Source organism: Cyclopterus lumpus, chromosome 17 (genome assembly GCF_009769545.1).
Source record: "Cyclopterus lumpus isolate fCycLum1 chromosome 17, fCycLum1.pri, whole genome shotgun sequence".
NCBI lineage: Eukaryota > Metazoa > Chordata > Actinopteri > Perciformes > Cyclopteridae > Cyclopterus > Cyclopterus lumpus.
The window spans coordinates 2128229-2138654 of NC_046982.1; positions in this window are offsets into that span (position 1 = coordinate 2128229).

The window sequence follows — 10426 nt, forward strand, 5'->3', positions numbered from 1 at the left end:
TCCAAGCACAGAACCTTGTGGAACTCCGTGATTAACGTTGGTGGTCATTGAGGCTTCATCGTTTACATACAAATTGAGATCGATCTGATAAATAGGATTTTAACCAACTTAGTGCGGTACCTGAAATGCCAATCGACTGATCCAGTCTCTGTAATAGGATGTCATGATCAATGGTGTCGAACGCAGCACTAAGGTCTAATAATACCAGTACGGAGATGAGTCCTTTATCTGATGCAATTAGGAGGTCATTTGTAATTTTCACCAGTGCTGTCTCTGCGCTGTGGTGTTTTCTAAATCTTGACTGAAACTCCTCAAATAAACTATTCTGATGTAGGAAGTCGCACAACTGATTTGCGACTACTTTCTCAAGGATCTTAGAGAGGAAGGGAAGGTTAGAGATTGGTCTGTAGTTAGCCAACACCTCTGGATTAAGAGTGGGCTTTTTCAGGAGAGGTTTAATTACAGCTACTTTGAAGGAATGTGGTACATGCCCTATTAGCAAAGACACATTAACAATATCCAGCAGAGAGGTGCCAATTAAAGGCAACACGTCTTTAAGCAGCCTCGTTGGGATGGGGTCTAAGAGACAGGTAGACGGTTTAGAAGTAGAAACCGTTGAAGACAATTGGTCTAGGTTAATGGGAGAAAAGCTATCCAAATATACACCAGGGCATACAGCCGTTTCCAAGGCCACTCCTCTTGATGACAGATCGGCAGTAGTTGAGGGCAAGAGATCATCAATCTTGCCTCTAATAGTTAAAATCTTTTCATTGAAGAAGTTCATGAAGTCATTACTACTGAGGTCTATAGGAATACACGGCTCCACAGAGCTGTGACTCTCTGTCAGCCTGGCTACAGTGCTAAAGAGAACCCTGGGGTTGTTCTTATTTTTCTCTATTACTGATGAGTAATAGGCTGCTCTGGCATTACGGAGAGCCTTTTTATATGTTTTAAGACTATCTCGCCAAACTAAGCGTGATTCTTCCAGATTGGTGGAACGCCATATACTTTCGAGCTTTCGTGAAGTTTGCTTTAGGTCGCGGGTCTGAGGGTTATACCTACCAGGGAACAAACCTCCTTTGCCTCACTGTCTTTTTCTTCAGTGAGGCTACCAAGTCTAGTGTCATTCTCAGTAAGCCTGTAGCACTATCGACAATATGATCAATCTGGGACGGACTAAAGTTAGCACAGGAGTCCTCCGTCACATCGAGATGTGGTATTGAATCAAATGCAGAAGGAATCGCTTCTTTAAATTTAGCTACAGCACTGTCAGTTAGACATCTGGTGTAGAAACTTTTGACTAACGGTGTACACTCCGGGAGTATGAACTCAAAACTTATGAGGTAATGGTCTGACAGAAGAGGGTTCTGTGGGAAGACCTCAAAATGCTCAATGTCAATGCCATATGCAAGAACAAGGTCGAGGGTGTGGCCAAAGCAGTTTCTGTACTCTCTGACAGAAGCCAATCGAGTCCAACAATGAGATAAATGCAGTACTAAGGCAATCATTATCAATATCCACATGAATATTAAAATCTCCTACAATAATAACCTTATCAGTTTTCAGGACTAAACTTGATAAACACTCTGAAAATTCAGATATAAATTCTGAATATCGACCTGGTGGCCGGTACAGTATAACAAATATAATTGGCTGTAATGTTTTACAGGTTGGATGTGAAAGACTAAGAACAAGGCTTTCAAATGTAGTTTAGTTTAGGTTTAGGATTCATTAATAGGCTTGAGTCAAAGATGGCTGCTACTCCACCTCCTCGGCCGGTGCCTCGAGGAATGTGAGTATTAATATGACTTGGAGGAGTTGATTCATTTAGGCTGACATATTCTTCATGGCTTAGCCAGGTTTCAGTAAGACACAGTAAATCAATGTGATTGTCTGATATTAAATCATTTACTAATACAGCTTTAGATGACAGAGATCTAATATTTAATTCTCTTGTTTTGTTGCACTGTGGCAGTAGTGATGTTAACCTTCATGAGGTTATTTTGTATGACTCCTCTTCTGGTTACTTTTGATTTAATTAATTTAAGTGGCCGTGGGACAGACACAGTCTCTATAGAGTTAAGGTTAAGGGTGGGTAACTGCTCGAATGGAAGTGCAGAGAAGGGTGGAAGACTACAACTCTGCTTCTGCTTCCTGATCTGAACTCTGGGTCATGGATTAAGTCCGTTAATCAACTTGGCTATGTTTGCAGAAATGATACACGCTCCATCCAAAGTGCCGTCTCTCCTCGTCAGATCAGGTTTCCCCAGAAAGTCTGCCAGTTATCTATGTAGCCCACATTGTTTGCTGGGCACCACCTGGACAACCAGCGGTTGAATGACGACATGCGGCTATACATGTCATCATTGATCAGATTGGGGAGAGGGCCAGAGAAAACTACGGTGTCCGACATTGTCTTGGCATAAGTACACACCGATTCCACATTAATTTTAGTGACCTCCGACCGCCGCAGTCGGGAGTCATTACCGCCGGCGTGTATTATAATCTTACTGTAACTACGCTCATCTTTAGCCAGCAGTTTTAAACAAGATTCAATGTCGCCCGCTCTGGCCCCCGGGATGCATATGACTTTGGTCCCTGGCTTCCCTATCTTCACGTTTCTGACTATGGAGCTACCTATAACCAGAGTGGGTTTCTCAGCGGGTGTGTCGCTGAGTGGGGAAAACTGGTTTCGAAACGTGAAGAGGTTGGTGGTGCTCAGTGGGCTTCTGTTTAGACTTAAAACCCCTTCAAACAGTCACCCAGCCATCCGGCTGCTCGGGGGCTGCCAGGGGACAGCTAACAAAGGCTAAAGCTAAAGGCTCTGCGCCGGCTATGGGGGGTGGCGAGCTAACTAGCGTAACTGTTTGAGCTTCAATGGTGCGGAGCCGTGCATCTAACCCACTTAGAACTGCCTCCAACCTAGCAAATGAACTACACTTGTTGCATGTACCGTTATCATTAAGAGAGGCAGAGGAATAGCTATACATGAGACACTCTGAGCAAGAGGGAGCGGGAGGGGTAGAAGAAAACATCGCAAGCTGCTAAGCTGGCAACCGGAAGTGATGCAATACGCTTACCGGAAGAGAGAGAGCGATGCGTTCAGGAACCTCACGACCAATCAAAGGATATATCGGGGCAAAAATGAGATTATCTACTTGTTCTGAAAGAGTTGAGATAGTTGTTTTAGATCTCATTGGATGATGCATGCCATTACGCCGACTGCCAGCAAACACATTTAAAGAATGAGGCACTTAAAATTAGCCGATACATTTTCCTAACACTTATGCTGCGTTCACACCAAAAGCGTTGCGAGTAGATTTAATGCACAGACGAATGGATGCGAATAAAGAGGATTTTCATCCACTTATCTAGACACAGTCGATGAAATTTAATAAGCTGTGTGATCCTACGGGTGATGTTATGTATAAATATATATATATATATATATATATATATATGATATTAATGTTATAAATGTCAAACACGAGGGCATTAGATGTTCCGACGTTTGAGAGATTTCCACAACAAGTATAAAGCAGAAATAGTAGTTATTCTTCCATGGAGGTTGGCGGAAGTTATAACTGTTTCGAGTGAAGTGAATGAATTGATTAGATTTTGCCATGATTATGGTCTGGAATTCCTCAAATACAGACATGATCATCTCCTGCTCCTCAGCGGAGAAAAAATAGGCTCTTCCTTTAAGTTTATTTGCCTTTGTGCTGTTAGAAAATCATGGTTTCGTTGATCGATGCTTCCCCCTGTTGTAGTCGGGCGGGCACGCGCAATTATTATTTTACAGGTTTGATTGAAATTCTTTTTAGAATTCTTAATGTGTTAAGATTTGTTTTACTTGCATTTACACATTGTCCAATGTTGATACCATTTCACAATTTTTTTCAATTCAGTTTATTTTGTATAGCCCAAAATCACAAATTTGCCTCCGAGGGCTTTACAATCTGTACACACACAGGTACAGTTGGGACTCTTACTGGAAAATAAACTGAATTTCATAATATTTTAAAGGTAAAATAATTAAGTTTTCTGGTTGCAGTTTGTAAACAACTTTGTGACAGTTTTAATAAAAAGCATGTACTGTACCAAAGACAAGTCCTCTCAGTGACAATGAAGTGCATTCGATCTATTCAAAGGTCCCTCAACCCCGTCTTAACTTCACTAAAAGCCAGTTATTGTTAGAGTTATTGTTATAGTGCTCAAAAGCTGGTGAAAGTCCAGCCCAGATTTTCATTTTGGTTTTGGCATTAGCATTGTCCGCTTGGTGTTTTGCCATATATTTGCAGTTTTACGGCACTGTCTGCCAGTTTTTGTAGCTTCCACTTGGATGCATTATGATCTCGCACCAGGTCCCTACGTTTTTATCCAAAGAAATAAGTACAAGCAGAAGGCGGGGCCTCTGTGGATATGAAAACTACAACACACTTCTAGTGGGTCTTAAGTGATGATTGAGAGGGATTACTTTGAATCTATACATTGTTTGTTAAGAAAATGTGTCACACTCAAAATTCTGAAAGTGTTTTTGTTGACATGTTGGAGGTGTCTCAGATGCTGCATCATTTGTTGTCCACTATAAATAAAAAGATTATTAAAGTATGGAAACATAAAGAACCGGCTACATGCCTATGCAGCCTGTGCACTCATTGCTTCTCAGCGAAGTCTTCCATTGGCTGCTAGCTTGACATTTGGTATGTTCCTTGTTTGTGTTCAATATGATTGTTGTGGCCATTTGTCCAATAAATCAAAAATAAACATGAATCAAATTGCCACTGACTTTGTGGTTTACGCAGCCAAAAGAAAGCATTGTCCATTCAGGATTCCGTTTTTCTGATAATTTATTTAACTAAACAAAACAAGCAGACAAACAAAAGAACAAAGGAACTCCTAACACTGCCTCTCCTGCACTGGTAAAAAAAACAACATAGGCCTACCCAGGTGCATGCTGGTCCTATACCTGCCTACTCCTACACCTTGACATGATCTAGACAATCTATCAGTGGCTATGAAAGAAGCATGGTTGTGGTGACAGATGGGCTGGTTTGAGTATTATTATAACTTCTGATCTACTGGTAATTTCGCACACAACCATCTCTAGTGTTTACAGAGAATAGTCCAAAACAGAAAATATCTAGTGAACGGCAGAGGTCAGTGGAGAATGGTCAGACTGGTTATAACTGACAGAAAGGTAACAGTAACTCAGAAGAACATCTCTGATAGCACAACATTACATATTGAGGCAGATGGGCTTCAGCAGACCACAGGCCTGTTGGCTAACAAAAGAAAATTGGACAATAGAAGACTGGAAACATGTAATCTGCTCTCTGCAGATGATCTGGTTCCGTTGGCTCCAACAGACCTTCAGCACACAATGGGGCAGTTTGCAGTGTGAAGCGGGTGAGATGAGTCAGTACCTGTTAGAGCCATATATTTTGTTTTGATTACAAGTCATATTATTTGATTTATTTGATTGATCTAAAGAGGTTCCTTTGACATATAAATGGATGTTATATTCATATACGAAATAATGCTTTTCATTGGGAATTAATTATATTAAGCTGATGAGGATCAGCTGGTATAAGAGGAAGGGGCGGGACCGAATCTCGGGTTTCATTTCTTTATCTAGAACAACGTGACATTGGCATAGTCTTTGACCTCACGTTAGAGCTCACATTAGAACTCAAGTTAGACTTGTGATTTTGTTAAGTTCGATAAAAGTGAAAATAAATCGACAAAATGATGAAAATGGAATCAACGTTTCCAGAGTTATTATTGAAGCCTTTTGTGAGTTAAGAAACGGAGTCCCGTAACGTGGCAGAGAATAGGACAGGAACAAGGAACAGACCACCACAATACCTTTAACACGTCTGAGGCCACTGACAGAAAATGGGGGATTGCCAGTGAGTCACTTCCCCAAGCAAGGGAGTTCAAGTATCTCAAAGTCTTGTTCAACAATGAGGTTAGTCGTGGGCCTTATACCGTACCGTTGTGGTTTAGAGTTGAGCCGGAAGGCAAATTTACCTTTCAATTTACCTGACTTCTTTGTTCCATCCTCACGTATGGTCATAATAATAATAATAATACATTGGTTTTATAAGGCGCCTTTCAAGGCACTCAAGGTCGCCGTACAACATTTTTTTAAAAATCGGACACAATTTAAAAAGCAGCACAGTTAAAAGCAGAACAGTCTGCAGCAGAGCAACCCAGAGGGGAACACGTCAGGCATAGGCTTGCCTGAAAAGGTGGGTTTTGAGGTGGGTTTTGAATAAAATGATAGAGTCAATGTTTCTGATGTCAGGGGGGAGGGAGTTCCAGAGGCGAGGGGCAGAGCGGCTGAAGGCTCTTGACCCCATGGTCAAGACGAGCTGGGGGGACAGTCAGGTTGATGGAGGAGGCAGACCTGAGAGACCGGGTGGGGATGTTGATTTGGAGGAGGTGAGACAGATATGGAGGGGCGAGGTTGTGGATGGCCTTGAATGCATGGAGGAGGATCTTAAAGTCAATGCAGTGTTTGATGGGGAGCCAGTGGAGTTGTCGTAGAACAGGGGTGATGTGAGAGATGGAAGGGGTCTTGGTGATGATGCGGGCAGCAGCGTTCTGGACCAGTTGGAGTTTATGGAGGAGTTTGTGGGGGAGACCAAAGAGGAGGGAATTACAATAATCCAAGCGGGAGGTGACAAGAGAGTGGACCAGGATTGCGGCGCTGTTGGGTGTGAGTGAAGGGCGGAGGCGGTTGATATTTCGGAGGTGGAAGTAGGCAGACCGGATGGTGGTGTTGATGTGAGTGTGGAATGACAGTGTGCTGTCGAGGACAACACCCAGACTCTTAGCCTGAGGGGAGGGGGAGACCGAGGAGTTGTCTATTGTGAGGGCGAAACTGGGATGCTTGGTGAGAGTGGACTTGGAGCCGATGAGGACAACCTCGGTTTTATTGCTGTTCAATTTGAGGAAGTTTGAGGTGAACCAGTTTTTTATTTCCTGTAAACAGGCACAGAGGGAGGGGGGCGGGGAAGTGGAAGAGGGTTTGGAGGAAACATAGAGCTGGGTGTCGTCCGCATGAGCTTTGGTGACAAGTTTAGAGACCAAAATAATGAGCTTGTGGACGCAAGCAGCCACAATTAACTTCCTTAGTAGGGTGGCTGTGCTCATCCTTATAGATAGAGATTAGACATTTTTCTGGGCCCGTCCAACTGGTAAGAGGCCCCGGGGTAGACCCAGAACACACTGGAGAGAAGAACTGGAAAATATTGCCAGGGAGAGGGACATATAGAATACCCTGCTGAGCCCAGAAAGTAACAAATGGATAGATGAAAACATTTTCCTGCTGTGACCTGTCATTTAGTAGGGTCAGAATTTAGCATAAGCAACATGAAAGTATGGATCCATCCTGATTGTATCCATGATTCAAATGTTTCAGACCTTGGTGTCAAATGCAGAGAGGCACTGTTGTATTTGATGAGTTGGGAGTGGGAGATGTGTTTTGTGTTTGTAGATTTTCTGAAAATTGTAACAAATTTATCTTCATATTTTCGGCATGTGCTCATGTTTCCCAGTTCCTCCTATTAGTCGGCTACCCTCCCACAAATTCCCATCATCAATCAAGCAGAGAGCTGACAGAGCATGAAGACCAGCTGGATGCTTTTCCCTGTCTTTACTTTTTGCTTTTTAGTTCTTGTCTCACTCTCTATTTATTGATCATTATCTCTCTCACTGTCTGACTCTCTCCTCATGAGTCTTTCATCTCTCTCTATGCGCTCTCCATTCATCACACTTCTGCCTGTGGGCAAAACACAACATTTTCAGGAGAGTTTCTTGAGTGCAAAGTCCATATTGGCAGCATTGTTGACTTGTTACTGCTCTACCTCTATGCACATTTGTTACAAATCTCCTTTTTGTGCCCAGTAAACAGCTTTGTTTAAAGGACTTTGTTTCACACTGCCATGGTTTATGTAACCGTGAGGTAGTGGTTCTGGCTCAAGCTGGTTCATCTATCACATGTAAAGGCAAACTCTGGCACATATTTCAGCTCTGCAATAACATTGGCCTTTTGGATATTATACCAGGCAGGACTCAATGTGTCACTGAGGGTGTTCCTTCAGGGAGGGCTGTAATTGGACATTAGAGCCTTGGTCATCTCTACAGCAAAGAAACAATTATTGTAAATGTGTGTAGATTAGAGTGATGGGACTACCACCTTCAAAATGACTTAAACAATACAGCTGCTCCCCTTAATTCTAAACAACCATGTATTAAAAAGCTCAATACACACTGTCATTACCTACATTTTTATGTTTCCAATGTTGAGAGGATGTGCTGCACTTTGACAATTAACTAGTTAAGAGCACTGTGGCACTCATGCATCTTCTCTCTAGCTGCTCTTAAAAAGAGACTGAGCTTGGCTGGGAACGGCGGTGTTTGAGCACAGTAAAATCGGAAGTGTGAAATTAACTCGTATAGTGTTAAAATTAACACTATGTCAGTGTTTATATAATCCACTCGGGTTCAGAGTTACATTTACACTTTGGATAGTGTTACTATGTTAACTCTTTCATAGTGTTAAATATCTAACACTCACGGTGTTGTATTATGACACATGAAAGTGTATTTTTTACACTAAATTGTGTTGTTTCTTTTCACTAAAAGTGTTAATATCCAACACTCACGGTGTTGTCTTATGACACATGAAAGTGTATTTTTTACACTAAATTGTGTTGTTTCTTTTCACTAAAAGTGTTAATATCCAACACTCACGGTGTTGTCTTATGACACATGAAAGTGTATTTTTTAAACTAACGTGTATTTGTGTTTAGATTAGTTAAAATGTGAAGTAGCAGTGAACAAATACAACAAATCATACAACAAATGTTTCCATTTATTCAGAAAATGTATACCAAGCACCATGGGCACAACTTAACTACATACCGAATGCACATTTACAAAGAAAATAACAATATATAGGCTCTCACCTTTACCATAAGCACTTTGTAGGTCAAAGGGCTTGTATATTACAAGACTGTCTGCTTTGATTACAGCTTTCTCATCACTTTCACACACTTGGTAGGCATGGAAATGCTCACTAAAATGGTCAACCACAATCTTGTTCACTTCAAAGTAGATAACACTGTCGACTAAAACGATCTTCTTTATTCTGCAAAACCCAGGCATATCATGATCAATCTCACTGCAGATGATTAGTCCTGTCCTGTACTCTGTCCCACTGATTTTAACCCAGTTGGTAGAGAAGAGGTCATTGGGTACAGCAGCATGCAGATCTCGAGCAAACATGTCACTATGGTCTACAAATGATTTCAAAGGTCCATATTCAATGTGGTTTAAAGGTGATGTCTCCCAATGATATCCTATGGACATTTGATGTTTTTTTGCAAGAGATTTTGTTATATTCTTGAAGTTTTTTAGAGTGTTTTTAAAGGCCTTGTGTTTTGCTTCGAATCTCATGCTCCACATGTGTATCAGAGGTCCGATTTTTCTCATACAAGCTGGGTAATGTATCATAAAGTGATGTTTAGGGATCAGGTTCCTATGTGGATACAACAGTTTGAACAATTCATGGTGTTCCATTATTAGGTGCTTTAAATGTACAGTCATGCCGAGTGTAACAGATGGAGAAAATGTGATGTTGATTATCTGCAGTAAAAGCAGCAGCAAAGTCCAGTTTTGGTCTCCTTCTGGCACAATGTCACCAAAAAGCAAAGGAATGTTTCTGACAAGACAAAGAGACTGAGCAGAATTGAGTCCTATGTTATTGCCACTACCGTCCAAGTTAACCCTTGTAGGGCGATTTTTGCGCTCCAAGTACCCATAGTCAAAAGCATAAATCCTAGAGAACATATTTTGTTTTGATAAAACGTTTTCTGAGAGATAGTTTAACAATAACTTCATCTCATACTGAGCCACCCCTTCAAGAATGTCATGCATTATGTCCAAAGAAAAATTGTGGCAAACATGAAAGAACTGCAGGCTGTTAAGAGTTGAATTTCTCTTTAAACCAAACACGGATAACTTCTGTGGGTCTGATTGTAAGTCATTGCAGTGCATTTCAAAAAGCTCTTTTCCACGCAAGATTATCTTGGGGTCATCCTCATTGTAAACATTCTGTGCATCAGCTTTTTCAATCAAACACAAACGACAGAAATAATGACCACTAAAACACTCTGTAAAACCCAGAATTGCGTGCATCCCTAAATTATCCCCAGTTATCTGACATATAGTGCCACGGACCTTTTCAGCGGAGAAAGGCAAATCAAGGCCATGACTCTCAAGTGTTTTGATGTCATCAATCAGAGGCTGCAGAATAGGATCAAAGCCATATTTTTTCACATCTTCAGTATGAAACAGTGCAACCAAATGAATGTTTATCAAAGCAGAGTTCAACTTTGGCGGAAGATTTCTGAGG